The sequence below is a fragment of the Equus asinus genome, chromosome 1 (assembly GCF_041296235.1).
Source record: "Equus asinus isolate D_3611 breed Donkey chromosome 1, EquAss-T2T_v2, whole genome shotgun sequence".
Lineage (NCBI taxonomy): Eukaryota > Metazoa > Chordata > Mammalia > Perissodactyla > Equidae > Equus > Equus asinus.
Genome location: NC_091790.1, coordinates 97,016,545 through 97,029,471, shown reverse-complemented (window position 1 = coordinate 97,029,471; position 12,927 = coordinate 97,016,545). Strand labels below are relative to the sequence as shown.

At 38.8% G+C, this 12,927-nt stretch overlaps 1 pseudogene; it reads left to right on the top strand.

Moving 5' to 3' along the window:
- Positions 1–532: 532 nt before the first annotated feature.
- Positions 533–1,807, top strand: LOC106822870 (ubiquitin-ribosomal protein eS31 fusion protein-like; annotated as a pseudogene).
- Positions 1,808–12,927: the final 11,120 nt, after the last annotated feature.

Below are 12,927 nucleotides of genomic sequence, written 5' to 3'. Positions count from 1 at the left end.
CTGCTTGAAAATTTCCAAATTCCAAAATTAATACATCCCATTTCTTGATATTTGTTCCTATCACTAATTCCCTCCTATTGTTATCATTTTCCAGAAGTAAAGATATTACTATTATTTATAAGTCAGACTCAATTAATAAGAAAGCTCTTTGGGGCACAGTGTTCAGGGCATTTTGTCAGAGGATTCAGGCTCTTAATGGAGAGCCATGCAGTAGGATTTAGAATGTACATTCTGCCAAGGAGGACAGGATGACTATTCCCTGAAGAGACTGTAAATCACAAAGAAAGAGAGAAGGAATGAGACATATCATAAACCCCATGTGCATCAGCATACAAATTAGTGCCAAGGTGTTTACATTCATGACTACTCCAGGAACGGTGAGATAATGCTATTGTTCTTTCAGACTTAAATGTTTAATGATTTATAAGAACTTATATAAATTTCTGTCCACTCTACAGCCAGTGACCTACTCATTGCCCTCTGCTCTGTCCCCAGGCTAACTCGTCTCTTTCTTTCCCTCAACCTCAGGTGGATGCAGATTTTTGCAAAAATCCTTATAGAGAAGACCATCATTCTCAAGGTTTAACCCTCAATACACTGGAAAAGGTAAAGACCAAGATCCAGGTTGATGAATGAATTCCTCATGATCAGCAAAGACTGATCTTTGCTGGTGAGTAACTGGAAGATGGATGTATTTTGCCTGACCACAACATTCAAAGGAGTCCATTCTTCATCTTATGTTGAGACTTTATAGGATGCTAAGAAAAGGAAGAAGTCTTATACTACTCCCGAGGAGATAAGCCCCAGAGAAAGGAGTTTGAGCTGGCTGTCCTGAAATTCTACAACGTGGACAAGAATGAAAATATCAGTTGCTTTTGTTGGAAGTGCCCTTCAAATGAATGTGCTGGTGGAGATTTTATGGCCAGCCACTTTGACAAACATTATCATGACAAATGTTGTCTGACTTATTGCTTGAACAAACCAGAAGACAAGGAGTTATGTATGGCTTAATAAAAAATATGAATTAAGGGGCTGGCCCCGTGGCCGAGTGGTTAAGTTCACGCGCTCTGCTGCAGGTGGCCCAGTGTTTCATTGGTTCGAGTCCTGAGCGCGGACATGGCACTGCTCATCAAACCATGCTGAGGCAGCGTCCCACATGCCACAACTAGAAGGACCCACAATGAAGAATATACAACTATGTACTTGGGGGCTTTGGGGAGAAAAAGGAAAAAAATAAAATCTTTAAAAAAATATGGACTAAGAAAATGAAAAACTCTGTGATGTTCAGTGTTCTTTATGAAGTAGGTAGAGGGGAAAGTACACACGTATGACTTCTAAAGAACATAGACTCTTGTTATAGAATTTGCCTCCCTGAGGGGACCTTGGAAATCCTCTTTTTGCCTTGAGAAAGGGCTTTGTTTCAATTGTCCTGGGCATATCAACCCCAAGGCAGGGCTGGAGTGCTAAAGCAGGAGCGAGAGGCTGTGACAGGAGGCGCAGTCCCTCCTGAGTGTTCAGCAAAAGGTTCTCTTGAACTTTAACTTTTCAGGCTACTGTCTACCATCTTTTTTCCCCCATTTCTTTTTCAGCTGACCAGGGCTTAACAACTGCCTTCACCCTGAATCTTCACAACAGCCAGTCCAAGAGGAATCTTGGCCAGGAGTCAAGACCTCAATCCTCGGCATCGTCCAAATCAGAAAAAATATTTCACTACTGCAAACCACGGCCTCTGATGGCCTTGGGGGAGACCCCAGATACCTGCATGTCCACAGTTACCTTCTCCTCCAGCCCTCGCCTTGGTATTTAAGGAGATGAAGAGCCTTGTCCCTCAGGACTACAACCCACTCAGAACCTTGCTCAACTTTGTTGGGACCCTTAGTGATAATAATCATCCTGTCTTTAATTTAGTTCTTGAGATTAAGGTTAAGTAAATTTGTGCCTTAGCCAAATCTGTGCCCTTTGGATAGATTGTGTTCCTGAGAAGAAAAGGTACCAGGTGAGACATAAGAAGCCTTTTGCCTGGGGATCTTTGCGGAATTTTACCAAACTCTGCCTTCTAACAAAGTCTAGCCCAATTTGCTGTCTAAATCAAATATTAATTGGGACCTATGACATTTATAGGTTTTTCCAAATCATATGCACTGGACTGATAGCTCTTAAGATTTTATAGGCATTTATAAAAAGTGTCTCTGTGGTCAAATAAAGTTGTCAAAGTTTCCATGCTGTCAGTTTGTTGGGAAAGTCATGATGCCTATTCTTATATTAAACCTGCCGATACGCCTTATAGAAGAAAAACATGTTTACCTTGTTTAAACCAACATTTTCTAAATTTGCTTTTGTATAGCAGTATTCCATAAAGTATGAGGAAAATATAGTATTCCATGGACTATTTAGGAAGCAAGTTTCTCGACCACTTCTTGAGCTCACAGTTGATTTGATTGAAAATTCTGATTCCCACAGAGGTTTAAACTTTTCTATATCCACTTCCCTATATCCTCCACTTCCATCTTTCTTTTTATAAATCCATCCACTTTTTAAGGTCAACCTGCACTTATGTATTTCTTTCCTATAATTGGATCACATCTGTAATCTGTTTAGGACTTAGTGTTTAACTTCTTTTTTTTTAGGTGAGGAAGATTGGTCCTGAGCTAACAACTGTGCCTATCTTCCTCTACTTTGTACGTGGGATGCTTCCACAGCATGGCCTGATGAGCAGTGTGTAGGTCCATGCCTGAGATCCCAACCCGTGAACCCCAGGGCACCAAAGCAGAGCATACGAACTTAACCACTAGGCCACTGGGACAGCACCCAGTGTCTAACTTTTGTACTGTCCTAGCATAACATCCACTTGACTGTAAATATAATAGCATCAGCTTTGTCAACGTGTTCCTCTTGTCTTCTTCCTGTTATACTCAGTAGCTCTCCTAATCCTGAAGACGTAGCTTCTGTTTTGTTTTACTGTGTTCATCCTGATAACAAGTACCCATTTCGCTGAATTCAGAGTTAACCTTAGGCTCACAGATTCTCAACACAAAGTTCAGAAAATAAAGGAATGATTCTTTCTTCACCTACTCCTTCCTTCAGGTCTCACATCTACTTTTGTGTTGTGATCTACCACCCCTCCTTTCTACCTTCCCAAACACAGAGTATTATCATTTCTGACTTGGTCTCCAAGCTTTACTGAATTTGTAAATTATAATTAGTAGTCCCTTTCAAATTTAAAATATTAGTAAAATACTTATGGAATATTTTCCAAATTAACAAAAAATACATTTTTATCTTTCTAAATATTTATCTATTTTCATCTGATCACTTGGTTTTAAGAGTGTACCTTAACAAATACTTCACATTTTTACTGCAACCTAGCCAGAGATGGGCAGGAGCTAGGCAAACAAACACCAAGGGTGCAGAATTTTTCCAGTGACTGCAAAAGGAGAAAAGGAAGCAAACAACAACTAGTTGGTGGTTTATCATCTGTTTTTAAGGTATCTAGGCTGCTCTTAGGGAGAACATTTCACTCCAGTTCTGATTGTACAAATTATGGTGGAAGGCAGTTTTTGTTCTTTGCAGTTGCCGCAGCTGCATGGGCCTATGTTGAGAGAAATTTGATATAGCATTGACATTATTTGATGAAAGCTCCATCAGGTTTTATTTGTGCAAATGGTAGCTGAGAGACCCAAGTGACTGTCACTTATTACAGAAAACATCAAAGGAAATAAGCAGATGGGAGTAAAATAGGCTAAGTTTGGGCCAAAAACTAAAAAAAGAGGAAGAAAAAGAAAAGCTGTGCTAATTTCTGCCATGGAAAAATACTGCTTAATGAGTAGTTTATTCTCTATTCACCCTTATCAAGTGTGGCTGAAGACTAGTTAGTTACAACTAATAACGTTTTCAAACCAGATTTTGTGGAAACATCTGGAGAATAATCTACAGTGCATCTGATTTCTTTTTAATGCCTTATTTTTAAAAGTAAGATAATTTTTTTCCTTTTGTTTTGAACTGATATAACTTCTGTAGGATTTACACGTGCTCTAGGAGGGCAAATAGAAATATTCTTAAAATATGATAATTAGTACTTCTGGGCACAGTTGGTTTATTCCAGAAGTAGAGATAATCATATCACACTCTCAATGAAAGTATCTAAAAGTGTCCCATTGCCAGTGTCTTTCTAGAGTATTCAAGACTATCTGATGTCTGGCCTCAACCTTGATCCCTTGTTATTTTTCCTACTAAGTCACAATACTCCCAGCCACCATCACTCCATTCTTCTCAAGGCACCCCACCTTCCAGTCTCCCCCAATTAATTTCCATTCCTCATAAAAACATGCATTTTTAGGCTCAGTGCCTTTGTGCAATTATAGCTGAGAACAGAGTGTTCCTATTGTCTCGTAAGTACTTCCTGCAAAATTCCACCCATCCTTCAGATGGGGTCTTCAAAAGTTCCTGAATTCTCCACATTCCTCATAATTGTCCCCTATTCATTATTATCTTCCTGAGCATTGCCACTGTCATCATCTTTCTCAACAAAGTCAACAATAAATGAAGGATTTCATTTTCATTGTCCTCATATTTCTACCCCAAACCATAGAAAAGTTGAGGTGAAAATCCAATTTTTGTGGGCACTGAAACTTATAAAGTTTAGATGACCCCCTTAAGAAGAAGAATACCAAATTACACATACAAAAGTCTTAAGTATAATAATAAATATGAATTTAGAACGAGAAAAAATATCACGACTTACAAATTTTAAGAATCTGACAAACAGTACAAATGTCACACAATCCATACAAATAATGTAATATTTTCATTAATAAACTACTTGAAACATTTTATATTTTTCATCATTTATATTGTTGTTCATTTCGTACTCTTTGTTTCTTCATATGTAATTATTTTGGAATATAGTTTTGTTTTCAGATAGAATAAAAGATAATTCAGTCCTCTTCTAGCATGGTTGATCAAAAAATATCATTCATAGTTTAGATTTTTTTTAGTCACACAACTCCTTGTTACTAAAGTCCTGTAAATTTTTAGGGTTATGCTAAATTAGGAAAAACCTCCATCAAATTTCTTTGGTATGCAACCTCTAAGATTTAGAAGAAGTTCTCATGCACTAGAATCCATGTCTGCTTTTTTCAAACCTTGTTTATTGTCCTTTACCAGACACTTGGCATGCCAGGCACTGGGTATGAATGGCCCCTGCCTCACCTACCACAATGCCAGGTGAATCCACAGACAGGTGAGGGGACACTCCTGGACCTCAAACCTCTTCCACCTCATCTAGCAAACATCTAAGTATTCAGGAATGTAATGACAAACTGCAATACCAATAAATTCGGACTACATACTTCCCAATTTAAGTATTTCATAGCGGATCTCCAAATGCCCAAACCTACCATAACCGTAACACACCATTCTACATCTACAGGAGTAAAAGTGGCAGCGATCTCAAGGAACTACAGTTAAAATAGCTCACTTGTTCAAACATATATATATTTGATTATTCATGAATAATTCCTGTGGCCACTCCCAGGCCTTGAAAGGGGCAGGGGAAAGAAGGAAGGGGCCCTAAAGAATGAGCTTCATTGGCAGGCCAGTAGATCCAGCACTGAAAGGTGGGGGCTTATCACGCTCACCTATGCAGACTATTGAATGGAATGTCTAATACCCCCAGGGCCCCACCTGCTGGCTCCTGCCCAAGGTTCCATTGCCCAGAGCCCAGAGCCCTCCTGGTACCCCACCTTCCAAATGTAGGGACATAATATGACTCATGGATTGGGCCAATCATGGCTACCTCTCATTCACTGCTCTCTTCCATGTTCCATGAGCACTGAGTGGATTTTCTCTGTGGGGCAGGCTGTCCCTCCTTCTCCCTGTGACTATATGAGTAAAAGAAAGTAGGTACTCAGCCACTCTCCAGTCAATGAAGAAGGAAGTGTACACGTCACTAAGGATTCCAGATCTAGCACCATCCACACTGCCTTATTTATTTTATATTTGCCTGTTGATAATTGTGCGTGTGACTTACTTTTAACAAAGATCCTTAAAAGAAAAAAAAGTTGCTAGGTGGTATATTTTCATCATGAAAACCTACCCTGATCCTCAACAATCTATGCCTACACAATTCTCAGGGGCACAGGAATGTCAATGTATATCTAGCCACAGTGCTAAGACTGCATCCTGGCAGAAAAGGGGACTTATCAATCCTTTACTTACCAGCCAGTAACAATTTAAACACCTGCAACCACTTATTAGAGAATAACTGTGTTTGAGTTTCTCAATTAAAATACGCTGGCTCATTCTACACTGTAATTCCCACTTCGGTGAAACCCAAATATTGCTAAATCTGTGAGATCTTCTTGGGCCTCTTGAATATCAATAAACTAATGTTATTATTTGAATGTTCCAAGTGTTACAAAATTCAGTTTTGAATGTCTTATCCTAACATATTATATCTAGAACAAATATATTATTGCTATATTCACTAATGTATAATCAAGGCTATTCAAGGATGTGAGGGAATATTCATGGGAATATGAGCAAATTCTTGCCAGTAAGTGACTACTCTGTAGTCAATGAAATAAGAAAGGCAAAGATCAGTATTTTGAAGTAAAATGTAATTTTCTAGACAGTGTAACAAGCCAAGTGCCACAGTTGTACAGAGTGGAGCAGAGGGAACTTACTGGAAGAAATCGAGAAAGCCCTCATGAACATGGTGATTCATGAGCTGAGCCTTGAAACTTTGGGATTGAGAGAAGAGGTGAACCAGCAAAGGAGACAGAGAGAGGCTGTAACTGTGGAAAAAGGAAAGCCACATTAGCACAGCCAGACTTTCTGGAATAAAATAAAGAGGGTGAGAGTATGAGTGCCAAAGTCCATAAGTGTTGGGGGAAGGGCTGAGAAAAGTTATGGAGATTGATCCAGATGATAGAATGAGAGCTACGGTTAGATGGCATTTTGAAGATAATTAATTTTAATCTCACTAAAATGGCATCCCTTCCCTTGTTCTATTTATTCTCAGCTAAAAATCAACTGTTCCATCCTAGGCAGATCAACTACTATGCTCTTCAAAGCTGGACTCACTAGGAATTTCACTTTCTTCTATTTCTTATAGTAATTTCTTGTCCTCATTCTTATTCCCTCCCACAAATATGTTTTTCTGTACATTCTGAGTTTAGGCTGGTATCCTTTGAAATAGATGATTTGTTTTTGTTTTCTCTTTTTTCATTATTTAGAAGAGGTCTGGCTGGGCTCAGAATCTGCTATAAACAAACAAGCGGATGGGCCATTCAGTGTTGATGGGGCAGCTGCCTGGGGGAGAGCCAGGACTTTCCTCCAAGTAGCTTATATGACTGTGTCTGTTCTATGAGGTGTGAGACCAGCTCTAGGAGGTCTGGGCCTGATTCGAACTGGCTGTTAAACACTGTGAATGTCATCCTGTGGTTTATCTAATATTTATTTACATTCTCAGACCTTGGTACGGAGTGTTAGATGTTGTACCTCCTTCAATTTCTGCCGTTTTGCTGTCTTTTGTTGTGTGTAATTCTGTCTTCCTGAGGAAAGATCCTTCTTAATCCTACTATCTGGTTAATTTAGCGTCAGGAATAGAGTTTATTAGTGCATAATTTAAAGTAATATGCAAGTAATTTCATCTCTTACAAAAAACAGTAGGTTAAACACACACACACACACCCCTGCAAACTTCAAATCACACTAGCTACTTTACCACTCAGGCTCTGTCATTTCATTTTTATTTAATCCATGAACTGCACAAAGCTCCACCCTCTCCTCCTGGTCTCTTAACATATCCCCTCCATTTCTTGGAACAGAAGAATCTGAACCAGTGCTGAAGGAGGCCTATCCAGAGACACACCAGGTTAGGGGATGAAAAGACCCAAGCTGCTGAGATAGCGACGCCTACTTTTCACTCACTGGGCCCCACTTTTTGACTAAGAGCATCATTGAGTCTTTGTTGGTGGACATTCTTCCAGTTCTTTTTTTTTTATTTTAGTCCATATTTCTGCAGCAGTGTGGTTGAGAGAAGGAGTGGGGAGGGATCATCTTTATAGCTTCGTGTTCATAATCCTGAATTCCTTGACTATACAAACACGTGGCAAACAATTAGATTGCTTCTGTTATAGGAAATTCTGAAACAGGAATTTACTCCTATTCCTCACTTGATATGTTCAGAGTAGTTTCTTATCCCATGTCTCCTTTTGGTGTAAATTCCATTCCCAACATGATGGTGGGATGACACTATGAAAGGAAGCGGATCCTTAGGGATATTTCTGTTGATGGAATTTTGTAACGTCCCCTCTTTCTGTTTTTCTATGGAGGCGGTCCTTCCTAACCTTGAAGCAGGAGAAAATGTGATTTTTTTACTTCTAAACCTGGTAATGTCATTACATTTTTCTAAATCTAAGTCAGGTCAATCCCAGGATTTGTTCAAGAAGAATATGAGTATTTCTTTTCAAAGTAAATTTATGCATTTTCAAAAATTAAACACACTTTCTATTCCCTTACCCCCGCCCTTTTTACTAAACTGTCCTCAGCATTCACTGAGAACACAATAATCTGGTGAAAGTGGATCCAACAGGCAGACATGCAGTAGTGAGAATGACAGTCGGAGGCCATGGCTTCAGAATATTTGTGGAAAAGCAGGGAAAATGATATGTCTTTCAAATATGACACACATTGGATAACACTTAGGTAACTTTTACAACTAGCAGCAAAAATGTGTCTCTTCTTGGTGTTTTCTGACTGCTATAATTTATAGAGGCTTATTTTTTTCTCTATTATTTTGTAACTGTGGACATTGTTAACTTAGCAATCTTAAAATAACACACTCAAATGTGACAGGCATGAACTCTGAGAACAAAGTACAACTTTCTATTTGGAAAATGATTCTTAAAACTACTTTAGTGTGATGTCTATTCTTATGCATTTGTCATCAATTTTCAGAGCCAGCAGGATGGTGGAAGTCAAACCATCTGTGAGGAAATGGCTGGACAACCTCATAACCAAGCTGGCCAGAGCATCACGGGATCTATGAGGTTCAAGAGACAGAGATGCTCACCTGTGTCTCCTTCCTCCCTCCTTCCCTTCCCCCTTCCCTCCTTTCCTCCTTCCTTCCTTCCTTCTTTTCTTTCTTTCTTCCTTCCCTTTTTCTTTTGTTCTCTCTCTGTCTCTCTCTTTTTCTATCTTCCTTCCTTCCTTCTCTTTTCATTTCTGTTGTCTTCTTTAGTTAAATTCTATCTTTAGATGCCACAAAAAATTTGAGTGAGTCAAGTAACGACTTAGCCTTCATTAACATCATAAGGGAGGGGAGAATGGTTAACGAGCTTCTTCCCTGAGAAATAACGTAAAACAAGGAAGTGTACAAAAACTTTTATGACATACATCTAAGAGAAGCAGTCCTGTGGGACAACAGTTTAGTAGGTTTGACAATGAGGATCTGAAATCCAATTAAAGAATCTGAATTCAATTTTGTTGTTTGACCACTGACAGCTTTCAAGCCCACCACTCCCCTTTCCCCTTCTGCCAAATGTCTAGACAAACTGAGGTTCCTTCCTCTGGTGCTCAAGCCTCCGTCCATATGCAAAAACCCTCACCCATGTCCCATCTCTAGCCACATGGAAACCCAAAGCCAGTCTCCTTTCTCCACTCTCTTAAACCACTTCTGGACCTGCTTAGAAAGCCTACTCTGTTCTCTCCAGAAAGCCTCAATGTGTGAGTGATAAATATTTTTAGTCCACAGAGCTTATTCAGAATTTACTGGTTTTACATGCACTCATGTGGGTGTGTGTGTGTATGTATGTGTGTGTATTTCCATGCAGTTTTATCACATGTGTGTATTTGTGTAAGCAATCAACATACAGAACTGTATTATCACATCTCAGGCTATTCATTTAAAACCACTATCACTCCATTTGCAGCCTCCATCCCTAAGCACTGACAACCACTAATCAGCTCTCCACCTCTATAATTTTGTTATTCAAGAACGTTACAGGCATACCACAGAGATACTGTGGGTTCATTTCCAGACAACCATAATAAAGAGAAAATCGCAGTAGAGCAAGTCACACAAATTTGTTGGTTTCCCAGTGCATATCAAAGTAATGTTTACACTATACCATAGTCTACTAAGTGTGCAATAGCATTATGCTTTAAAAAAATGTACACACCTTAATTAAAACATATTTTATTGCTAAAAAAATGCTAAGCGTCATCTGAGCCTTCAGAAAGTCATAATCTTTTTGCTGGTGGAGGGTCTTGCCTTCATGTTGATGGCTGCTGACTGGTCAAGGTGGTGGTTGTTGAATGTGGGGGTGGCTGTGGCGATTTCTTAATTCTTCCAATGCAGTTTGCTGCGTCATTGACTCTTCCTTTCATGAATGTTTCTCTGTGGCATGCAATTCTGTTTAATAGCATTTTACCCACAGTAGAGTTTTCAAAATTGAAGTCATATCTCTCAAATCGTGCTGCTGCTTTATCAACTAAGTTTATGTAATATTCTAAATCCTTTGTCATCATTTAAACAATCTTCACAGCATCTTCACCAAGAGTAGATTCCATCTCAAGAAACCACTTTCTTTGCTCATCCATAAGAAGCAACTCCTCATCTGTTAAAGTTTGATCATGAGATGGCAGCAACTCAGTCCCATCTTCAGGCTCCACTTCTAATTCTACTTCTCTTGCTCTTTCCACCATGTCTGCAGTTACTTCCTCCACTGAGGTCATGAACCCCTCAAAGCCATCTGTGAGTGTTAGAATCAACTTCATACAAACTCCTGTTAATGTTGATATTTTGACCTCTTCCCATGAATCATGAATGTTCTTAATGGCATCTAGAATATTGAATCCTTTTCAGAAGGTTTTCAATTTACTTTGTCCAGATCCATCAGATGAATCCTATCTATGAGATCTATAGATTTACAAAATGTATTTCTTAAATAATAAGACTTGAAAGCTAAAATGACTCCTTGGTCTATGGGCTTCGGAATGGATGTTGTATTAGCAGGTGTGCAAACAGCACTAATCTTGTTGTACATCTCCATCGGAGCTTTTGGATGATCAGGTGTATTGTCAATGAGCAGTAACATTTTGAAAGGAATCTTTTTTTCTGAGCTCTCAACAGTGGGCTTAAAATATTTAATAAACCATGTTGTAAACAGATATGCTGTCATCCAGGCTTTGTTGTTCCCTTTATAGAGCACAGGCAAAGTAGATTTAGCATAATTCTTAAGGGCCCTAGGATTTTTGGAATGGTAAATGAGCATTGGCTTCAACTTAAAGTCACCAACTGCATTGGCCCCTGATGAGAGTCAGCCTGCCCTTTGAAGCTTTGAAACCTGTTATCGAGTTTTCCTTTCTAGTTATGAAAGTCCCAGATGGTATATTCTTCCATTATAAGGCTGCTTTGCCTACATTGAAGATTTATTGTTCAGTGTAGCCTCTTTCATTAGTGATCTTAGCTGGATCTTCTGGATAACTTGCTGCAGCTTCTACATCAGCACTTGCTGCTTCACCTTGCACTTTTATGTTATGGAGATGGCGTCTCTCCTTAAACCTCATGAACCAGCCTCTGCTAGCTTCAAACTTTTCTTCTGCAGCTTTCTTACCTCTCTCAGCCTTTACAGGACTAAAGAGAGTTAGGGCCTCTGGATTAGGCTTTGGCTTAAGGCAATATTGTGGCTGATTTGATGTTATATCCAGCACACTCAAAGTTTCTCCATGCCAACAATAAGATTGGTTTGCTTTCTTTTCAGTTGTGTGTTCATTGGAGTAGCACTTTTCATTTCCTTCAAGAACTTTTCCTTTGCATTCAGAATTTGCCTGTTTGGTGCAAGAGGCCTAGCTTTTATCAGTTAAGGTCTCCATATTACATGGCACAGTTTGTGACATCCCCAAACAATTACAACAATGACATCAAAGATCACTGATCAAAGATCGCCATAACAAATGAAATAATTAAAAGTTTCAAATATCATGAGAATCTCTAAAATGTGACACAGAGACAAGAAGTGAACAAATGCTGTTGAAAAGATGGTACCAATGGACTTGCTCAATGCTGTGCTGCCACAAACTTTCAATTTGTAAAAAATGCAATATCTGCAAAGTTCAATAAAGTGAAGTGCAATAAAATGTGGTATACCTGTATATAAATGGAATCACATAATATGTAGCCTTTTGAGTCTAACTCTTTTCTCTCAGAATAATTCTTTTGAAATCCATCAAAGTTGTTGCATGGATCACTGGCTTGTTCTATTTCATCACTGAGTAGTATTCCATAGTGTAGGCAAACTACAGTTTGTTTCCACATTCATCAATTAAAGGACATTTGAATTGCTTCCAGTGTTTTGCCTGTTATGGTTAAAGCTGTTATGAATATTTGTATACAAGATTTTGAGTGAATACTGATTTTTGTTTTGCTAGGATATATGCCCAAGAGTACAATTGGTGAGTCAAATGGTAAGTGTATGTTTAGTTCTGTTAGAAACTGACATATTAATCTCCAGAGTTGAAAAGAAACAGAAAAATTCTTACTCTCATCTAACAAAATTTTGGGTCAGGGAGTCCATCCAGCTACTTCAGAGTGATTACAAGAAAGCTGTCAAAGATGACTCTAATGTCCTGAACATTAGATTTCATCTGTTTTGGAGGATTATTATGTGTCTGTAAGAAAGAGATGGGGCCATCTGTAAGGGTTGAAACAAGGGCCTAATTTGATTCTAAGCAAGACTTAAGTGATAAATTCTTTAAAAAGTAGCAAATAATGCAGACCCAAATTCCTAAAGTAAACTTCATTCTAATTATAGATGGAGATGTCGGGTAGGATGCTGGATCTAGGCAGATGGAGAAGCGGGGAGAAAGGGAAGGATGTACCTTTGTGTCCTCATTCTTAACTCTGCAAGGGAAAACATGACA